At 43.5% G+C, this 17404-nt stretch overlaps 1 protein-coding gene across 1 annotated transcript in view; it reads left to right on the forward strand.

Moving 5' to 3' along the window:
- Positions 1–17404, forward strand: part of slc24a3 (solute carrier family 24 member 3) — a 363621-nt gene that overhangs the window by 17044 nt on the left and 329173 nt on the right. The window lies entirely within an intron of this gene.

A 17404-nucleotide genomic window follows, 5' to 3' on the forward strand; every position in this document is an offset into this window, starting at 1 on the left:
AATTTTTCCTAAGTTTGCTTTTAATTAGCTTTGTTTGGATTCTAACATATCCCCTTGACCTGGATTCCCCTAATAGAGGGAGGCATCATTCCTGATCTACCCTGTGAGCTTCCAGCTGTCTCGGTCCAATCCTTTGGAACTCTCTCCTTGCCACTTCCCTCTCTGCTTTTAAAAACCCCCCTCACCGCCTTTAAAAGCCTCCTCAAAATTTGTGTGTGATATCGTCACGAATAAATTCAGGTATAGGTCTTTTCTCTCCTCAGTCAAAAACTTCGAAGTGTTTTTAAAAAAAAAATACTAGACGAACGTTAAATATCAACTCTTTAAACCAGGAGTTCTCAACTTGTAAGAATAGTCCCACAGAAAAATCATGAAGTGCCTCCAGGTGTTACTTAAGTAGCAAATGAAGCATATGTCATTTCTAAACACACCAGATGATACTATAGGAAAACTTTGCAAAGCTTACAATACCATCATTCTCACTCTTCACTATTTATTTATTTAACTTTCCTTCTCTCTTTCCTTTTACCTTTGCCTTCCACTTCACTTTTTTCACTCTCTCCTGCACTTCACTTTCACTTTTTCTTTTTCTCCACCCTACTGTTTTGCTTTACTTTCCTCTTCTGTTTCTCACTGCATCAGTTCCCATCCCCCACCTCCTGCCATGTTTGCGCTGCCACTTGGAGAGATTGCAACGGTGGGGAGGGAAGGAGCAGGAGGCCAAAGAGCAGACTATGGGAAGAGGCAACTTCTGGTGCTCGATTATCTCCAATCACTGGAGATTTGTGGTGTTTGCACCGCCGCAGCTGCAGTACAGTAGAGCTGGAGATTTTAAGAGCTAAAAATGTACTCTGGGGCCTGAAGGGTTAGTTACGATTTCTCATGACTTTCTCCCAAATATTTCAGTTCCATTTCCAAGCCAGCGCATGACATGACTTTGAGTGCTGGACATCCTCCTGTGTATTGTAAAATATGCACTTGATAATCAGTCACGTCAAGATTGCAAGCGTCACTTTCTTTTTTAACCCACTTCGCTTACTCCAGCTGTTGGTTTCTTTCAGTGCTGCGGGGCTGTCTCGACAGCCGTACGGAGAGTGGAAGCACGCTACAGCCACTGAACCATAATCAATAAGAAAGATAATCAATAATTGGGGCTATTGCCGAGCGTGAGCAGCAAGGGGGAGGTGAGCATTCGACGGCAGACTGTGCCACTTATGCTTCAAGCTTGGCTGTGGCTCTGGGTCCCAAGTAGTGGTCCAAGTGTCAACAAGGCAAGTCCATGCTCGCCTCTCAAGGACAGGCTGTGCCTTGCCAGGGTAGGGGGTGAGGGATGCCCCTCACAGTTTGAGAACCACTGCTGTAAAACATTGAAGGTGATGATTGTAGGGGTGGAATATAAGAATGGATATTATATCAGCAGGAACTGCTACATTGATACAAATTCCGTTACACATGAATACTGCTGTGCATTTGCCTCAATCTCAATTGTAGTTCCTGTTATATTTCCTCATTTTTTTTCAGTCAAAATAGGTCTTGTATAACCCTGGCCTACGTTTGCGCAAAAATTTATTTCACTGAAATATTTTGAGACATGAACCGGGAAACAGTTACAGTGATGTTATTGTACAGCTGGTAAATGCCTCTGTTGACGTAGCGGAGAGAGGAATTTAATGTGAGCGCATTGAGCATTTGTACAATAGCATTGCTGACAGTAATGTCTAGTCTATTTTGCGGAGACATTTGACTCATCACCAAGGCAAGATCAAGATTCGGTGCTGTGGTAGAGCATCATGCAGCCCAATAGGAACAGAGCAGGCTGAGTTTGCACCTCCTACAGAGTGGTCAGGGTGAATTGAGAATAGAACAAAAGGCAGATTTAAAGGATAACGTTCGAATGATGTAGTAGCTCCACAGAAACTTGGTAGCTTGCATGTTCTATGCCATGAATTTGAAAAGGATTTAACTGTGGTTAGATTTCAGTTTGCAAAGGGACGTACCTAGCTGCATGAATGTAGCAAAGATTTAATTGACAGCCAAAGTATCCAAATTTTTCAATACATGAGGGTTCCGGGTAGAACATGGAAGGACCATCTGATAGTCTCCACTTAGCTACAAGATACAAGTGTCCATAGCAGAAATGTACCCACAATTGGCTGTAGCTTCCAATAGCAATTGGGGTGATTCCCAGCTTCTCAGAATCCCTCTACTTCTCCATTTTAAAGTTGATTACTCCACTTGATAAATTGAAAACACTAATTGGCTGAGCCACTTAATACCTATTTTCATTCTGCCCCTTGTTCCCCGCTCCAGTGCCACCTTGGTAGCCCTCAGAAGTCCATTACTGGGAATGAGGCAGGAACAGAACAGGCTGAGTTTGTACCTCCTACGGAGTGGTCAGGGTGAATTGAGAATAGAACAAAAGGCAGATTTAAAAGATAACGTTTGAAAATGTGTAGTAGCTCCATAGAGTCTCCGTAGCTTGGAAAAGCCAAGGGCATCAAATCAAGCTTTCTGTATAGTAAGGCTTGCATTTTACATGGGAGTCCATGTTTACTTGGCCTATTGGCATCTCGGCATGCGTGAGGAACAAATAGCAGTGCAGTGCACTTAACCAACACATACTTGCCAAACACATTGGACCAGAAATTGCTCGTAAAATAACAGTGAGCCCTTTAGTGCTCACCGTTATTAATGGGCAAATCAAAGAGCTAGTTCCAATGACTGCACATGCGCAGTCAAACGCGGAAATCTGGAACTTGCTCTTCCTGAATCACCAGTGACCTGAAAGTTTCGCGTTAAAGGCACCTTGCTGGCTGCAATCAATGGACCAGCGCCAACTTGCTCTCCTGCCCAGCTGGAAACTAACTAATCTCGCCACAAAAAAGGTATGCTGAGTTTTTTTTTACGTCTAAACTAATTTTTAATGGCATGGTAACTATTATTGACAGCCAAACAACCTCTCTGGTACTGAAAATTAACTTTTAAAAATGTGGAGTCTCATTATTCCTGATTGTAATAGTTTTTGGATATTTTAATTAATTTTTGTTTCACTTTTTCTTTCCATCTCTTTTGTCTCAGTCTTATCCTCTCTTTATTTCACTTTCTCTAACTCGCACTATAGTACATTTACTAACCTTATCGGGCACTTTCTGCTTTTTAGTCTGCGATGTTTGTCAATGAGTTTCACTTCCTGGTTCTCACAGCGTGACTTGCTTCAAGATGATTGATTGAGGGGGCATAGAGATCCTTTCCCCAGCCACACAGCCTGGGAAAGAACGCTGATGTTTTTTGAAGTTGCATTTCAAGGAAGTTGCTGTACCTTAGTGTGTGAATTTAAATCTAATGAGTGGCAAGCTCAGAGCAATTTACAGGCCAATAGACAGTGCCTTGTTCCTTTGTGTTCGTATTGTGAGAGACAAATCAATTAAAATGCCCTGTTTCATTATTGACCGATTGAAATTGATATAAATAACCTCTTCTACTCTATTTTAAAACTAAATTATGATTAAAACTCTCAAAGATATGGCGGAATCCTTTCACCTCTGAGACCTGGATTAATAGGATGAAAGTCTCCCTGCCTGTGACTCTAAGGGTCCTATGTTGGATGAGTTTGGGTGGACAATTACTAGTGGACATGGGTTTATAGTAGAAAAGGCTGCTTTTAATTTAGCACTAATTGGCGCTCTCACTCAGAACCCACAGGATGACTGGGGTGGGAAGTAGAAAAGAAGTCACGTTGCTGCCAGAAGATCTTCTGAGGTTGGGGGTCAAGCCCATTGTTTGGGTAGAGTAGAAGGAAAGAATGAACTGTCTTTAAATAGTGTCTTATCTCATTCTCAAGCCACCCCAAAACTGATGGATGACTTTGTGAAGTGCAGTCACTATGTTATACAAGCTAACGTGGCAGCCAATTTAACCAAAACAAGTTCCACAAACATCAAATGAATGAATGACCATATAATCTGTTCTTGTTGGTGGTGCTGGTTGAAAGAGGATTGTTGGCCAGGACACCAGCAGAACTCTTCTCCTAATGCCGTGGATTGTTTTGTGTCCACTTGAGCAGGCAGACGGGGCCTCAGTCGAGCATCTCATCCAAATGGCACCTCTGATAATGCAGCACTCTCCCTGTATAGCAATGAAATGTCAGACAAGATTTATTTGGTAAAGTCCACAGTAGGGTTTGAAGCTACAACCTTCTTCCCAGAGGCAAGAGTAATATTTATTAACGACTTAGATGAAGGCATAGAAAGTCTCATATCTAAGTTTGCCAATGACACAAAGATTGGTGGCATTGTAAGCAGTTAGGATGAAAACATAAAATTACAAAGCGATATTGATAGATTAGGTGAATGGGCAAAACTGTGGCAAATGGAATTCAGTGTAGACAAATGTGAGGTCATCCACCTTGGATCAAAAAAGGATAGAACAGGGTACTTTCTAAATGGTAAAAAGTTAAAAACAGTGGATGTCCAAAGGGACTTAGGGGTTCAGGTACATAGATCATTGAAGTGTCATGAACAGGTGCAGAAAATAATAAGGCAAATGGAATGCTGGCCTTTATATCTAGAGGACTGGAGTACAAGGGGGCAGAAGTTATGCTGCAGCTATACAAAACCCTGGTTAGATTGCACCTGGAGTACTGTGAGCAGTTCTGGACACCGCACCTTCGGAAGGACATATTGGCCTTGGAGGGAGTGCAGCGTAGGTTTACTAGAATGATACCCGGACTTCAAGGGTTAAGTTACGAGGAGAGATTACACAAATTGAGGTTGTATTCTCTGGAGTTTCGAAGGTTAAGAGGTGATCTGATCGAAGTTTATAAGATATTAAGGGGAACAGATAGGATGGATAGAGAGAAACTATTTCCGCTGGTTGGGGATTTTAGGAGTAGGGGGCACAGTCTAAAAATTAGAGACCGACCTTTCAGGAGCGAGATTAGAAAACATTTCTACACACAAAGGGTTGTAGAAGTTTGGAACTCTCTTCCGCAAACGGCAATTGATACTAGCTCAATTGCTAAATTGAAATGTGAGATAGATAGCTTTTTGGCAACCAAAGGTATTAAGGGATATGGGCCAAAGGCAGGTATATGGAGTTAGATCACAGATCAGCCATGATCTTATCAAATGGCGGAGCAGGCACGAGGGGCTGAATGGCCTACTCCTGTTCCTATGTACCAACTCAGCCAAGCAGGCACTTTAGCGAGAGCTTTACTCTGCATCTGGCTGTGCTATACCTGAGCTGGGAGTGCTGACAGTGAGTACCTGGAATGGGAAGAGTTATATTGATTTCAAAATCCTCATGCTTGTTTGCAAATTTCTCCATAGCCTCCCTTCAACCTCCTGTAGCCTTATGCTCCAGCTCAACCCCCCCATTATGGCAGCTTTGGCCTACTATACTCCCCCCACCCGTCCACACCGCCCACCCCCGCTCCACAATCGATGGCTGAACCTTCAGCCACCATGATCCTGCAATCTTGAATTCTTTCCCTAAATGTTTCTGTCTTGTCACATCTCTCCCTACCTTCAAAAGCCTGAAAATCTCTATCTTCAACTACCCTGTCGATCTGCTCTCCTAACCTTCCGATTCCTGCTCGGCCTATGATCCACTCCCTTTGCCAGGTGTCTTAGGACATTTTCCTGCATCAAAAATGTAAATATCATGGTTTACCATGTCTGTAAACTTAGCAAATGACAGAAAATATTCTAAAACAAAATCCTTAGCAGAACAAAATCTTTGATAGTGCTGCTGATATAATTCTGCCAACTTTACTAAAACATTTATATATACGATATAACTTTATACACTAGGCACATTCATCGTATTTCACATTATTATATACTACTCGTTTTAACAAAGCCCTCATGAGCTTTTTGTTCAATAACAGGGTACTGGAAAATTCAGACAGTGCAGGACTAATAGCTTTGAGAGTGAGTGAGAAAGATAACTCATTAGGCTGGAAAGTATTTGGGAAATTCTCCTGAGGATTGCTATCTTTGGAATGCTGTGGTCTAGAAATCATGATTTGCCGAAATGGTAGTAATGGGTTACAATTGGGCTGATTAGTGACTAGGCAGAGGGGATTTTTATATATATAAAAATAATACGTCTACAGACAAAGTTAATGTGTGTACTCACACTGGGGTAGATCTTGACTTTGTGTGATGGTGTAAAACGGGTGATAGAGAATCGGCAGCCTTTTTTTTTATTCGTTCATGGGATGTGGGCGTCGCTGGCGAGGCCGGCATTTATTGCCCATCCCTAATTGCCCTTGAGAAGGTGGTGGTGAGCTGCCTTCTTGAACCGCTGCAGTCCGTGTGGTGAAGGTTCTCCCACAGTGCTGTTAGGAAGGGAGTTCCAGGATTTTGACCCAGCGACAATGAAGGAACGGCGATATATTTCCAAGTCGAGATGGTGTGTGACTTGGAGGGGAACGTGCAGGTGGTGTTGCTCCCATGTACCTGCTGCTCTTGTCCTTCTAGGTGGCAGAGGTCGCGGGTTTGGGAGGTGCTGTCGAAGAAGCCTTGGCGAGTTGCTGCAGTGCATCCTGTGGATGGTACACACTGCAGCCACAGTGGGCCGGTGGTGAAGGGAGTGAATGTTTAGGGTGGTGGATGGGGTGCCAATCAAGTGGGCTGCTTTGTCTTGGATGGTGTCGAGCTTCTTGAGTGTTGTTGGAGCTGCACTCATCGAGGCAAGTGGAGAGTATTCCATCACACTCCTGACTTGTGCCTTGCAGATGGTGGAAAGGCTTTGGGGAGTCAGGAGGTGAGTCACTCGCCACAGAATACCCAGCCTCTGACCTGCTCTTGTAGCCACAGTATTTATGTGGCTGGTCCAGTTAAGTTTCTGGTCAATGGTGATCCCCAGGATGTTGATGGTGGGGGATTCGGCGATGGCAATGCCATTGAATTTCAAGGGGAGGTGGTTAGACTCTCTCTTGTTGGAGATGGTTGTTGCCTGGCACTTGTCTGGTGCGAATGTTACTTGCCACTTATCAGCTCAAACCTGGATGCTGTCCAGGTCTTGCTGCATGCGGGCACGGACTGCTTCATTATTTGAGGGGTTGCGAATGGAACTGAACACTGTGCAATCATCAGCGAACATCCCCATTTCTGACCTTATGATGGAGGGAAGGTCATTGATGAAGCAGCTGAAGATGGTTTTACATCTCTCCCGATTGACTTCAATGGAAATAAAAATGGGGAGAGATGTAAACCGGGCTGCTGTCTCACTATCACCCGTTTCACACTATTGCACAGAGTCAAAATCTACCGCACTCTGTTTATGGTAATAAATAGCTTTCTGAAAAAAAACAGTTAGGAGCTGAAAAAGAGAGTGGAAAGCAAGAATCAGTTACCCACTATGTATTTATTACAAAGAAAGAATGAACTTGCATTTAAATCTCATCTTTCACGTCCTCGGGATGTTCCAAAGCGCTTCACAGCTTGTGGTAAATGCTGGCCATGAAACTTGGAGAACAATCCTGCTTTTCCCCTGGAATGGGATCTTTTACAAGCACCTCGATAGGCAGACGGGGCCTTGGCTTAATGTCTCATCTGAAACATGGCACTTTCAACAATGCAGCACTGCACTCAAGTGGTAGCCTAAATTGCGCTGGCGTGGGTCTTGAACCCACAAGCTTCTGACCAGCAAGTGAGAGTGCCAGCGTTGGGCTAATCTGATGAGGTCTGCATGGTAACCTATTGTATCTTTTTAAAAATTAATATTTGTTGATTTTTTACACTGATAAATATGAAGGATGTAGGTGCTGGGGGGGTTGTGCCACTTTGGGTGCTTAGTGTCAACAATGAATACTCTCAGATCAGATACAGCAGAGGCAGATGCCAAATAAAGCTGCATCTTCCGTGCAACATCATCGAGTTACATCAAGTCGACAGCATAGAAACAGGCCATTCGGCCCAACTGGCCTATGCCGGAGTTTATGCTCCACATGAGCCTCCTCCCACCGCTCTTCATCTAACCATATCAGCATGCCCTCCTATTCCTTTCTCCCTCATGTACTTATCTAGCTTCCCCTTAAATGCATCTATGCTATTTGCCTCAACTACTCCTTGTGGTAGCGAGTTCCACATTCTAACCACTCTTTGGGTAAAGAAGCTTCTCCTGATTTCCCTATTGGATTTATTGGTGACTATCTTATATATATGACCTCTAGTTTTGGACTCCCCCACATGTAGAAACATTTTCTCTACGTCTACCCTATCAAAACCTTTCATTAAAGACCTCCATCGGGTCACCCCTCAGCCTTCTCTTTTCCAGAGAAGAGCCCCACCCTGTTTAGCCTTTCATGATAATTATATCCTCTCAGTTCTGGTGTCATCCTTGTGAATCTTTTTTGCACCTACTCCAATGCCTCTATATTCTTCTTATAATATGGAGACCAGAACTATGCACAGTACTCCAAATGTGGTCTAACCAAAATTGTTCCTTAACCGTAATCTCTGTAAAGCACCACCTTCTGCATCATTGTGACATTTTCACTTCAACTCCAGTTATCCTTATGGCTTGTCTGATTGAGACTGTCAAACAGGTGCTCACGCTATGGACCGTGTATTATCCTGGCATTTGTTCCTGTTGAAAACTGGGAGACTGGCATCAGGGAGCCATACTATTAAATCTGGCTCCCTTATCTCGAAAACAGAATCATAGGCCCAGTTTAGGGTTGCCAACTCTGGTTGGATTTATTCCTGGAGGTTTCATCCTATGCCCTCACTTATCCAACCGTCCAGGCCCCAAGCTCCCGCCATTGATCATGATGTTGTCCCGCACCAATTGGAAACCGAACAGACTCTTTGTTACCCGATTGGATGATTCTTGACTCTCAGTCAATCAGCCTTTTTTTCCCCATCTGCGGTATTTTTATAACTAATAATCGAAAGTGTTCAAAGAAATGATAAAAGCACATGATTTCTTTTAACGCCCCAATGATTTTTCTCCCTGGTTGTTCACAGCAGTGTCCTGGAGATTCATCTTCAATTCCTGGAGACTCCAGGTCAGTCCTGGAGGGTTGGCAACCCTACACCCCGTTCTTTGTTCTGTGATTCTGCTGCTGGGATAAGGGAGCTAGATTCAATTCTGTAAACCTGGGTGGGTCAGCAAGTAGTTGATGGTCTCCTAAAATCTGAACAAGCACCAGTGTCAAGGTGCCTTTTTGTACTGTGGGCTTGTGCCCTAAGGCGTGAATTGAGATTGCCCAAACTCAACCTTTTGACCTTTAACAAGCCAGCAGAGTGAGGAGACTTTCATCCCAGCAGTCTTGGAATTCCAATCGATGTAGCAGAGGTGAAAGAAAAATGCTGTAACATCCAATCTCCCATTAAACTTGCCTTGAATAACTTAAGTCTCCTGTTAGTGAATTTACACTTCAGGTTCTGGTATTTCTCATTAGATCGTCCATTCCTTGAGATTCCACCCCTCCCCCTGCCCTCGGATTATTTGCCAGCCATCGGTGGCAAGACGTTCCCAGGTTTTTATTGTTTTTTTTGTCCTATTTTACTCACCTCCTCTCCTGAAGCCGTTAATTCTTGCTGGGTTGAGGCTTCATAGATGTTGGCTGTCTTTCAGTGCCTTGCCGAAGTAACTATTCCTCATGTAGACAGTGAATATCAGCTACTGTGCAGAACGTCCAATCCAATCCAATCAATTCTGCACCCTCCACCATGAGTAATTGGATAGTGATTTGGAGTGAGAACCCTGCTTGTTTCCCTTTTCTATCCCTAGTTCAGGCGTGCTGGTCCAGCTATAGAAACCCAACTGCTCGTCGCTGAGATCTACTAACTCAGCACAGTTCTTGAATTGTACCCGGACTTTCTAGTCCTAATAACTTAGTGCTACACCGGGTGATGCCTGTACCCAGTCGGGATTTGGGAGTGCTCTTTAGTACTGTTTTGGGGAGGAGGCGATGTAGGGGGAGGGAGAAATCCCTCCTCTCCTGGTTAATGGGGAAGTGTCTACCCTTTCCTTGGTACTTCCCAGTGATAGCACAACCAAGATCGGGATGTGTTGAGAATCATGGGCACCAATGTACTTTGCTGCTGCCTCTAGAGAAGATTTAATCCAAATGGATTGTGGGAAGTACTCAGGATAATCCCCGAGGGATCATCATTTCAATTTGGGTAGTTACGACTTGAGTGAATGTAATCTCTGTGGGGCTTAGCAGAGTCAGTAGGGTTTTGCTTCAAGGCTCATTGAAGAATAGAAGAACATAAACCAACTTGAGCTGCTTCCCGACATTAAAGTATCCAACAGCCCTGTCACAAATCCTTTGTGCTGATTGTGAATACATTCCCAGCTCCGCCTGCACTTCAGTTATAGAGTCATAGAGTTATACAGCACGGATAGAGGCCCTTCGGCCCATCGTGTCCGCGCCGGCCATCAGCCCTGTCTACTCTAATCCCATATTCCAGCATTTGGTCCGTAGCCTTGTATGCTATGGCATTTCAAGTGCTCATCCAAATGCTTCTTGAATGTTGTGAGGGTTCCTGCCTCCACAACCCTTTCAGGCAGTGAGTTCCAGACTCCAACCACCCTCTGGGTGAAAAAGTTCTTTCTCAAATCCCCTCTAAACCTCCCGCCTTTTACCTTGAATCTATGTCCCCTTGTTATAGAACCCTCAACTAAGGGAAAAAGCTCCTTAGTATCCATCCTATCTGTGCCCCTCATAATTTTGTACACCTCAATCATGTCCCCCCTCAGCCTCCTCTGCTCCAAGGAAAACAAACCCAATCTTCCCAGTCTCTCTTCATAGCTGAAGCGCTCCAGACCTGGTGACATCCTGGTGAATCTCCTCTGCACCCTCTCCAAAGCGATCACATCCTTCCTGTAGTGTGGCGACCAGAACTGCACACAGTACTCCAGCTGTGGCCTAACCAGTGTTTTATACAGCTCCATCATAACCTCCTTGCTCTTATATTCTATGCCTCGGCTAATAAAGGCAAGTATCCCATATGCCTTCTTTACCACCTTATCTACCTGTTCCGCCGCCTTCAGGGATCTGTGAACTTGCACACCAAGATCCCTCTGACCCTCTGTCTTGCCTAGGGTCCTCCCATTCATTGTGTATTCCCTTGCCTTGTTAGTCCCTCCAAAGTGCATCACCTCGCACTTTTCCGGGTTAAATTCCATTTGCCACTGTTCCGCCCATCTGACCAACCCATCTATATCGTCCTGCAGACTGAGGCTATCCTCCTCGCTATTTACCACCCTACCAATTTTTGTATGATCAGCGAACTTACTGATCATACCTTTTACATTCATATCCAAGTCGTTAATGTAGACCACAAACAGCAAGGGACCCAGCACCGATCCCTGTGGTACCCCACTGGCCACAGGCTTCCAGTCACAAAAACAACCTTCGACCATCACCCTCTGCCTTCTGCCACTAAGCCAGTTTTGTATCCAAAGTGCCAAGGCACCCTGGATTCCATGGGCTCGTACCTTCTTGACCAGTCTCCTGTGGGGGACTTTATCGAAGGCCTTACTGAAATCCATGTATACCACATCCACTGCGTTACCCTCATCCACACGCCTAGTCACCCCCTCAAAAAATTCAATCAAATTAGTCAGACATGATCTTCCCTTGACAAAGCTTGTGAAGCCTTTTCAAATAAGTACAGGCACAAAGTAGGCTCCAATTGTGCTTGTCACAGCAATGATCAATGGTTGCTTTTTCTTACCAGATCGTTTTGCTGAACAGGACTGATAGTTAAAAACACAACCCATAATCAATCAGGAAACAGACAAGTCCCAGCGATGTACCATAATGGCACAATATATCAAGAAAAATGATTCTGTTTTGCTGCTGGATGAGGGATTTTGCTTTCCTAGGGCACAATAGAACAAACACTCTTTTAGACAGCCTGACACAGGTTGGGTCCAGCACTGGTAGATGGAGACAATGACGGTCACTGCACCTCCTTGATAGCTGAAGTGCTATGAAGTGCACCAGGCAAAGGGGAGGAACAAAAGATGGGGCAGCAGTGGAGTATTCTTTATGATAGGTTTGCCAATATTCCATAAGCCAGTGCATCAGAAACCTTGTTCGTGCCAAACCATTGTTTACACACAAAAAGTAGAGAGAATTTGTGATGAGCCCTTCATAACTCTGTTCAAAGAAGTCTCCTTTTGTGTTCTTTTTAACAATTAAATATAAACATTCTGCAGCTGAGCCAGCTTTTCCACTGATGCCAAATGCAATTTGGTGACCAGAATAGAGCTTTTAATATGTTTTAAATAAATTATGATTATTTCTGGAAGTGCGGGGGAGAGGGGGGAAGGGGCTTTGCGAGGAGGACATGCAGTGTACTTATAATGGGGGCAGCGCCAGTACTAGGGCTTGGACCAAACTAGTGCCATGGAGATTTAGCTTTGGGAGCTGCTGTTAGGAACCAGAGTGGCTGCATTGTTCACATTAGTTCTTGCAGGGGAACTATATACTTGCCAATCAGGAAAATGAGCAAACGTTAACTAACAATTTCATTTCTAGAGGGATAGAATTGAAAAGCAGTAAAGTTATTTTAAACTTGCATAGAACCTTGGTTAGATCACACCTGGCCTACTGTGAACAGTTTGGGTCTCCATATTATAAAAAGGATATAGAGGCATTAGCGATGGTACAAAAAAGATTTACTAGGATGACACCAAAACTGAGAGGTCCTACCTGTCAAGAAGGATTGAACAGGCTGGGGCCCTTTTTTCTGGAAAAGAGAAGACTGAGGAGTGACCTGATAGAGGTCTTTAAGATTATGAAAGGGTTTGATAGGGTAGACGTAGAGAAGATGTTTCCACTTGCGGGGGAGACCAGAACTAGGGGCCATTAATATATGATAGTCACTAATAAATCCAATAGGAAGTTCAGGAGAAACTTCTCCCAGAATGTGGGACTCGCTACCACAAGGAGTAGTTGAGGAGACTAGCATAGATCATTTAAGGGGAAGCTAGATAAACACATGAGGGAAAAAGTTTATGTTAATGCGGTTATATGAGGCAAGGTGGGAGGAGGCTCGTGTGGAGCATAAACACCGGCATGAACCTGTTGGGCCGAATGGCCTGTTTCTGTGCTTTACATTCTATGTAATTCCATGTAACTTCGAAAGAGCAGACACTGTCCCATATAAAATTAACTGCTCAAAATAGGCCCTAAATGTTAACTCTGACATGCAAACATAAGTAATTGCACTGAAAGTGCAGTAGGACACAGCCTAGTTGTAACATAAAATGTTGGAAATCCACAACAGGTCAGTCCCCAGCTGTAAAGAGAAAAGACAGATTATGATACTTTAGTTGTGTACTTTTCATCATTCTAACAAGCTTGCACAAAGAACATGTGTGCTGAGATTACAGTGCCACATCTCACTTACCACAGAGCCACTGTGGGTGATGAGGCGGCTTCACAGAGTGGGATGGCCCGGAAGTTTTAATGGATTAGACTTTTTGGAGGGTGGGAAAGAAATCAATTAGGTCAAATCCCATTCAAAAAGAATGTGTTTTGGATTTCGCTTCAGGAAAAACTATCATTCGATAAATGTGTTTATTTTAAACAAATTATTTTCTGCTCTACATCCCTAAGGATGACCTTTCTCAGGTTTTTGGTAACATGTCTGCCCAGCAATGTAATTCCCAGTGACAGATGCTACAAAAGAACACAGGAACTTACATTTACTTCAAAATTTTTGTAAACAAACATGTTGGGATGGAAGAGCATCCATCCATCTTCATCCAAACGTGTTGAAGTGAGATTCTACCTTAGTTAAACGGATTATGTTTCATTAGTTTACTCTTAAATACAATCCTTTGCCCTGTGTTGTGACCCATATGCCAGTTTGTATACTGTAGTCCATGTGATATGTGAAAGGATCAGTATTGGCCAGCTTGCTGATTCCAATTGCTATATTTGACTTATTTATATTGTCTTCTGAGTTACCTTATTTACGTGGGCTAGCTGACTTATTCCTAATCAAATGTCAACTTACTTTCAATCACAAACCTTTGTGCGTGTCACATAATTTTACAATGATGTGATATACAATGTCTAAATAATGACAGAAATCCTAACTCGTTCCCAAATCAGTTGACAATTCATAAAATCTATACTTAACGCCATAGTTGACATTATCAGATGGTTACATATCAAGCCAGAATTTACAAACGTCTGTCTCACAGACTTTCATGCTTTACAGTATTGTGAAGGACAGATACATTACTTGTGGGTTTTTCAAAACGGTATTTTGAAAGTTCAAAATAAAAACACCAGTATTTGAAGTAAAGCACATGCCTATCCAATATCTTGTACTCCATTCAAATTGTATTCCTATATCGTAGGTATTTCAGAGGTGCCGTTTTGGGCTGATTAACTCTGGCACCTAACTTTCACAGGGGAGTGCCTAGCTTTTCCAATTCTCAGGGTATATCCATATATTAAAAAGTAGTCCTGTCTAATACAATGCCTGTATCTTCCTTCCTTCCATCCTTCCTTCCTTCCTTCCCTTCTTCCATCCTTGTGTTGTTTCCTCCCACTGACTCTACAGTGCTCAGGCATTTACCCATAACTCAAGGTAGGGGCAGACCAGAGTTTTGCCCAAACTAAGTATCACTTCCTTTGAATCGTATTTTCCCTCCAACCAAGGCAGGAAGAAGCTGTGATTTCACTGCCGATTAGGATCCCCCAATGGTTTGGTGGCTAAACACATCATGGCTAATGGTATCCTTGGTCGAAGTTTGATTAGTTGATCTCAGCCAGTGCAATGGGAGCATCACTACAAGTGGCTTCAGTATCTCACGTTCTTTCTTCCATTATATAGTACTTTGTATAAAATCCCCATGGTATTGTAATTGTGGTCGCAGGACAGTAGTTTTCCGAATGATTTAAATACTCTTAGCACATTGACTACGCACTGTAGTATGGCAGCATGGCCGAAGAGTGTGCAGCCGGATTCCTTACATCTTTTGTTTGCTGCCTTTAGTTACAACATGTGATGATAATGTAGTCATCGCAGGTATGAGCTCAGCGATTCTCAGCTCGGTTAAATGCTTGGTGGTGGTAGAAAGGAGGAGGTGGGGGGGGAGTGGGTGGTTGTCTGTGGTGTAGATCAAGGATTGACTGAAAGAAAGGGTTCAGTGGTTCTAGTTAGTGGAATTATGTCAGGCTGGGGAGATGTGGAGTGCCCTTGGGGTTAGTGTTATTGCCCCTACTTTTCTTAATCTTCATAAGGAATCTGGCCCCAGAAGTTAAATGCAATTTGGTCAAATTCACGCATGATACTAAGCTAGGAAAGGAAGCTGAGTCTCATGAACAAACCAAAGCGTCTCAGAAGAACCTAGACAAAGTTTGCAAGTAGGCAGCACTGGCAGATGAAGTTCAATATGATAAGTACAAAGTACTATATAATGGAGAAAGAATGTGAGACACACTTACTCAAAGAATGCTGTTGAACAAGTTAGGAAAGAGATGGAAAGAGGTTTAGAAGTGGTAATAAACTCAACACTAACATCAGCCTTTGTGGTGGAATTGCAATCAGTAAGATTAACAGAATACTGATCTATATTTTCAGTGGGATGAGAACAGATCTGGCCCGGGTAAATTGAAATCAAAGATTGGCAGGCAAAACTGTAATTGAACAATGGGCGGCCTTTAAAGAGGAGATGATTTGGATACAGACAAGGTACATTCCAATGAGGGAGAAAGGTAGGGCAACTAAAGCCAGAGCTCCCTGGATGACAAAGGAGATAGAGAGTAAGATGAAACAGAGAAAGGAGGCATATGACAGATGTCAGGTTGATAATACAAGTGAGAACCAGGCAGAATATAGAAAGTTCAGAGGGGAAGTGAAAAAGGAAATAAGAGGGGCAAAGAGAGAGTATGAGAAAAGACTAGCGACCAACATAAAAGGGAATCCAAAAGTCTTCTACAGACATGTTAACAGTAAACGGTAGTAAGAGGAGGGGTGGGGCCGATTAGGGACCATAAAAGAGATCTACTTATGGAGGCAGTGGGCATGGCTGAGGTACTAAATGAGTACTTTGCATCGGTCCTTATCAAGGAAGAAGATGCTGCCAGAGTCTGGGTAAAGGAAGATATAGTTAAGATACTGGATGGGCTAAAAATGGAGAAAGAAGAGGTACTAGAAAGGCTAGCTGCACTTAAAATAGATGTCACCTGGTCTGGATGGGATGCACCCTAGGTTGCTGAGGGAGGTAAGGAGGAAATTGCAGGGGTAGTGGCCATAATCTTCCAAACAGCCTTAGGTATGGGGTGGTGCACCCTTGTTCAAAAAAGGGTGTAAAGATAAACCCAGCAACTACAGGCCAGTCAGTTTAACCTCGGTGGTGGGGAAACTTTTGGAAACGATAATCCGGGACAGAATTAGCAGTCACTTGGACGAGTGCGGATTGCTTAGGGAAAGCCAGCACGGATTTGTTAAAGGCAAATCGTGTTTAACCAACTTGATAGAGTTTTTTGATGAGGTAACAGAGAGGGTCGATGAGGACAATGCAGTTGATGTGGTGTTTATGGATTTTCAAAAAGCGTTTGATAAAGTGCCACATGGTAGGCTTGCTATTAAGATTGTGGCCCATTTAATAAAGGGGGCAATAGCAACATGGATACAGAATTGGCTAAATGACAGGAAACAATGAGTATTGGTGAATGGTTGTTTTTCGGACTGGAGGTAGGTATACAGTGGTGTTCCCCAAGGGTCGGTGTTGGGACCACTGCTTTTTTTGATATATATTCATGACTTGGATTCGGGTGTACAGGGCACAATTTCAAAATTTGCAGGTGTCACAAAACTTGGCAGGGCAGTGAACAGTGAGGAGGATAGTGATAGACTTCAAGAAGACATGGGCAGGCTGGTGGAATGGCCGGACTCGTGGCAGATGAAGTTTAACGCGGAAAAATGCGAGGTGATGCATTTCGGTAAGAAAAATGAGGAGAGGCAATGTAATCTAGAGGGCACAATTCTAAAAGGGTTGGAGGAATAGTGGGATCTGGGGGTATATGTGCACAAATTGTTGAAGGTGGCAGGGCAGGTTGAGAAAGTGGTTAAAAAAGCATACGGGGTTCTGGGCTTTATAAATAGAGGCACAGAGTACAAAAGCAAGGAAGTTATGATGAACCTTTATAAAACATTGGTTCGACCACAACTGGAGCATTGTGTCCAGTTCTGGGCACTGCACTTTAGGGAGGATGTGAAGCCTTAGCGAGGGTGCAGAGGAGATTTACTAGAATGATTCAGGGATGAGGGACTTAAATTACATGGATAGACTGGAGAAGCTGGGATTGTTCTCCTTGGAACAGGGACGGTTGAGAGGAGATTTGATAGAGGTATTCAAAATCATGAAGGACCTAGACAGAGTAGATAGAGAGAAACTGTCCCCATTGGCG

The sequence above is a fragment of the Heptranchias perlo genome, chromosome 8 (assembly GCF_035084215.1).
Source record: "Heptranchias perlo isolate sHepPer1 chromosome 8, sHepPer1.hap1, whole genome shotgun sequence".
Taxonomy (NCBI): Eukaryota; Metazoa; Chordata; class Chondrichthyes; order Hexanchiformes; family Hexanchidae; genus Heptranchias; species Heptranchias perlo.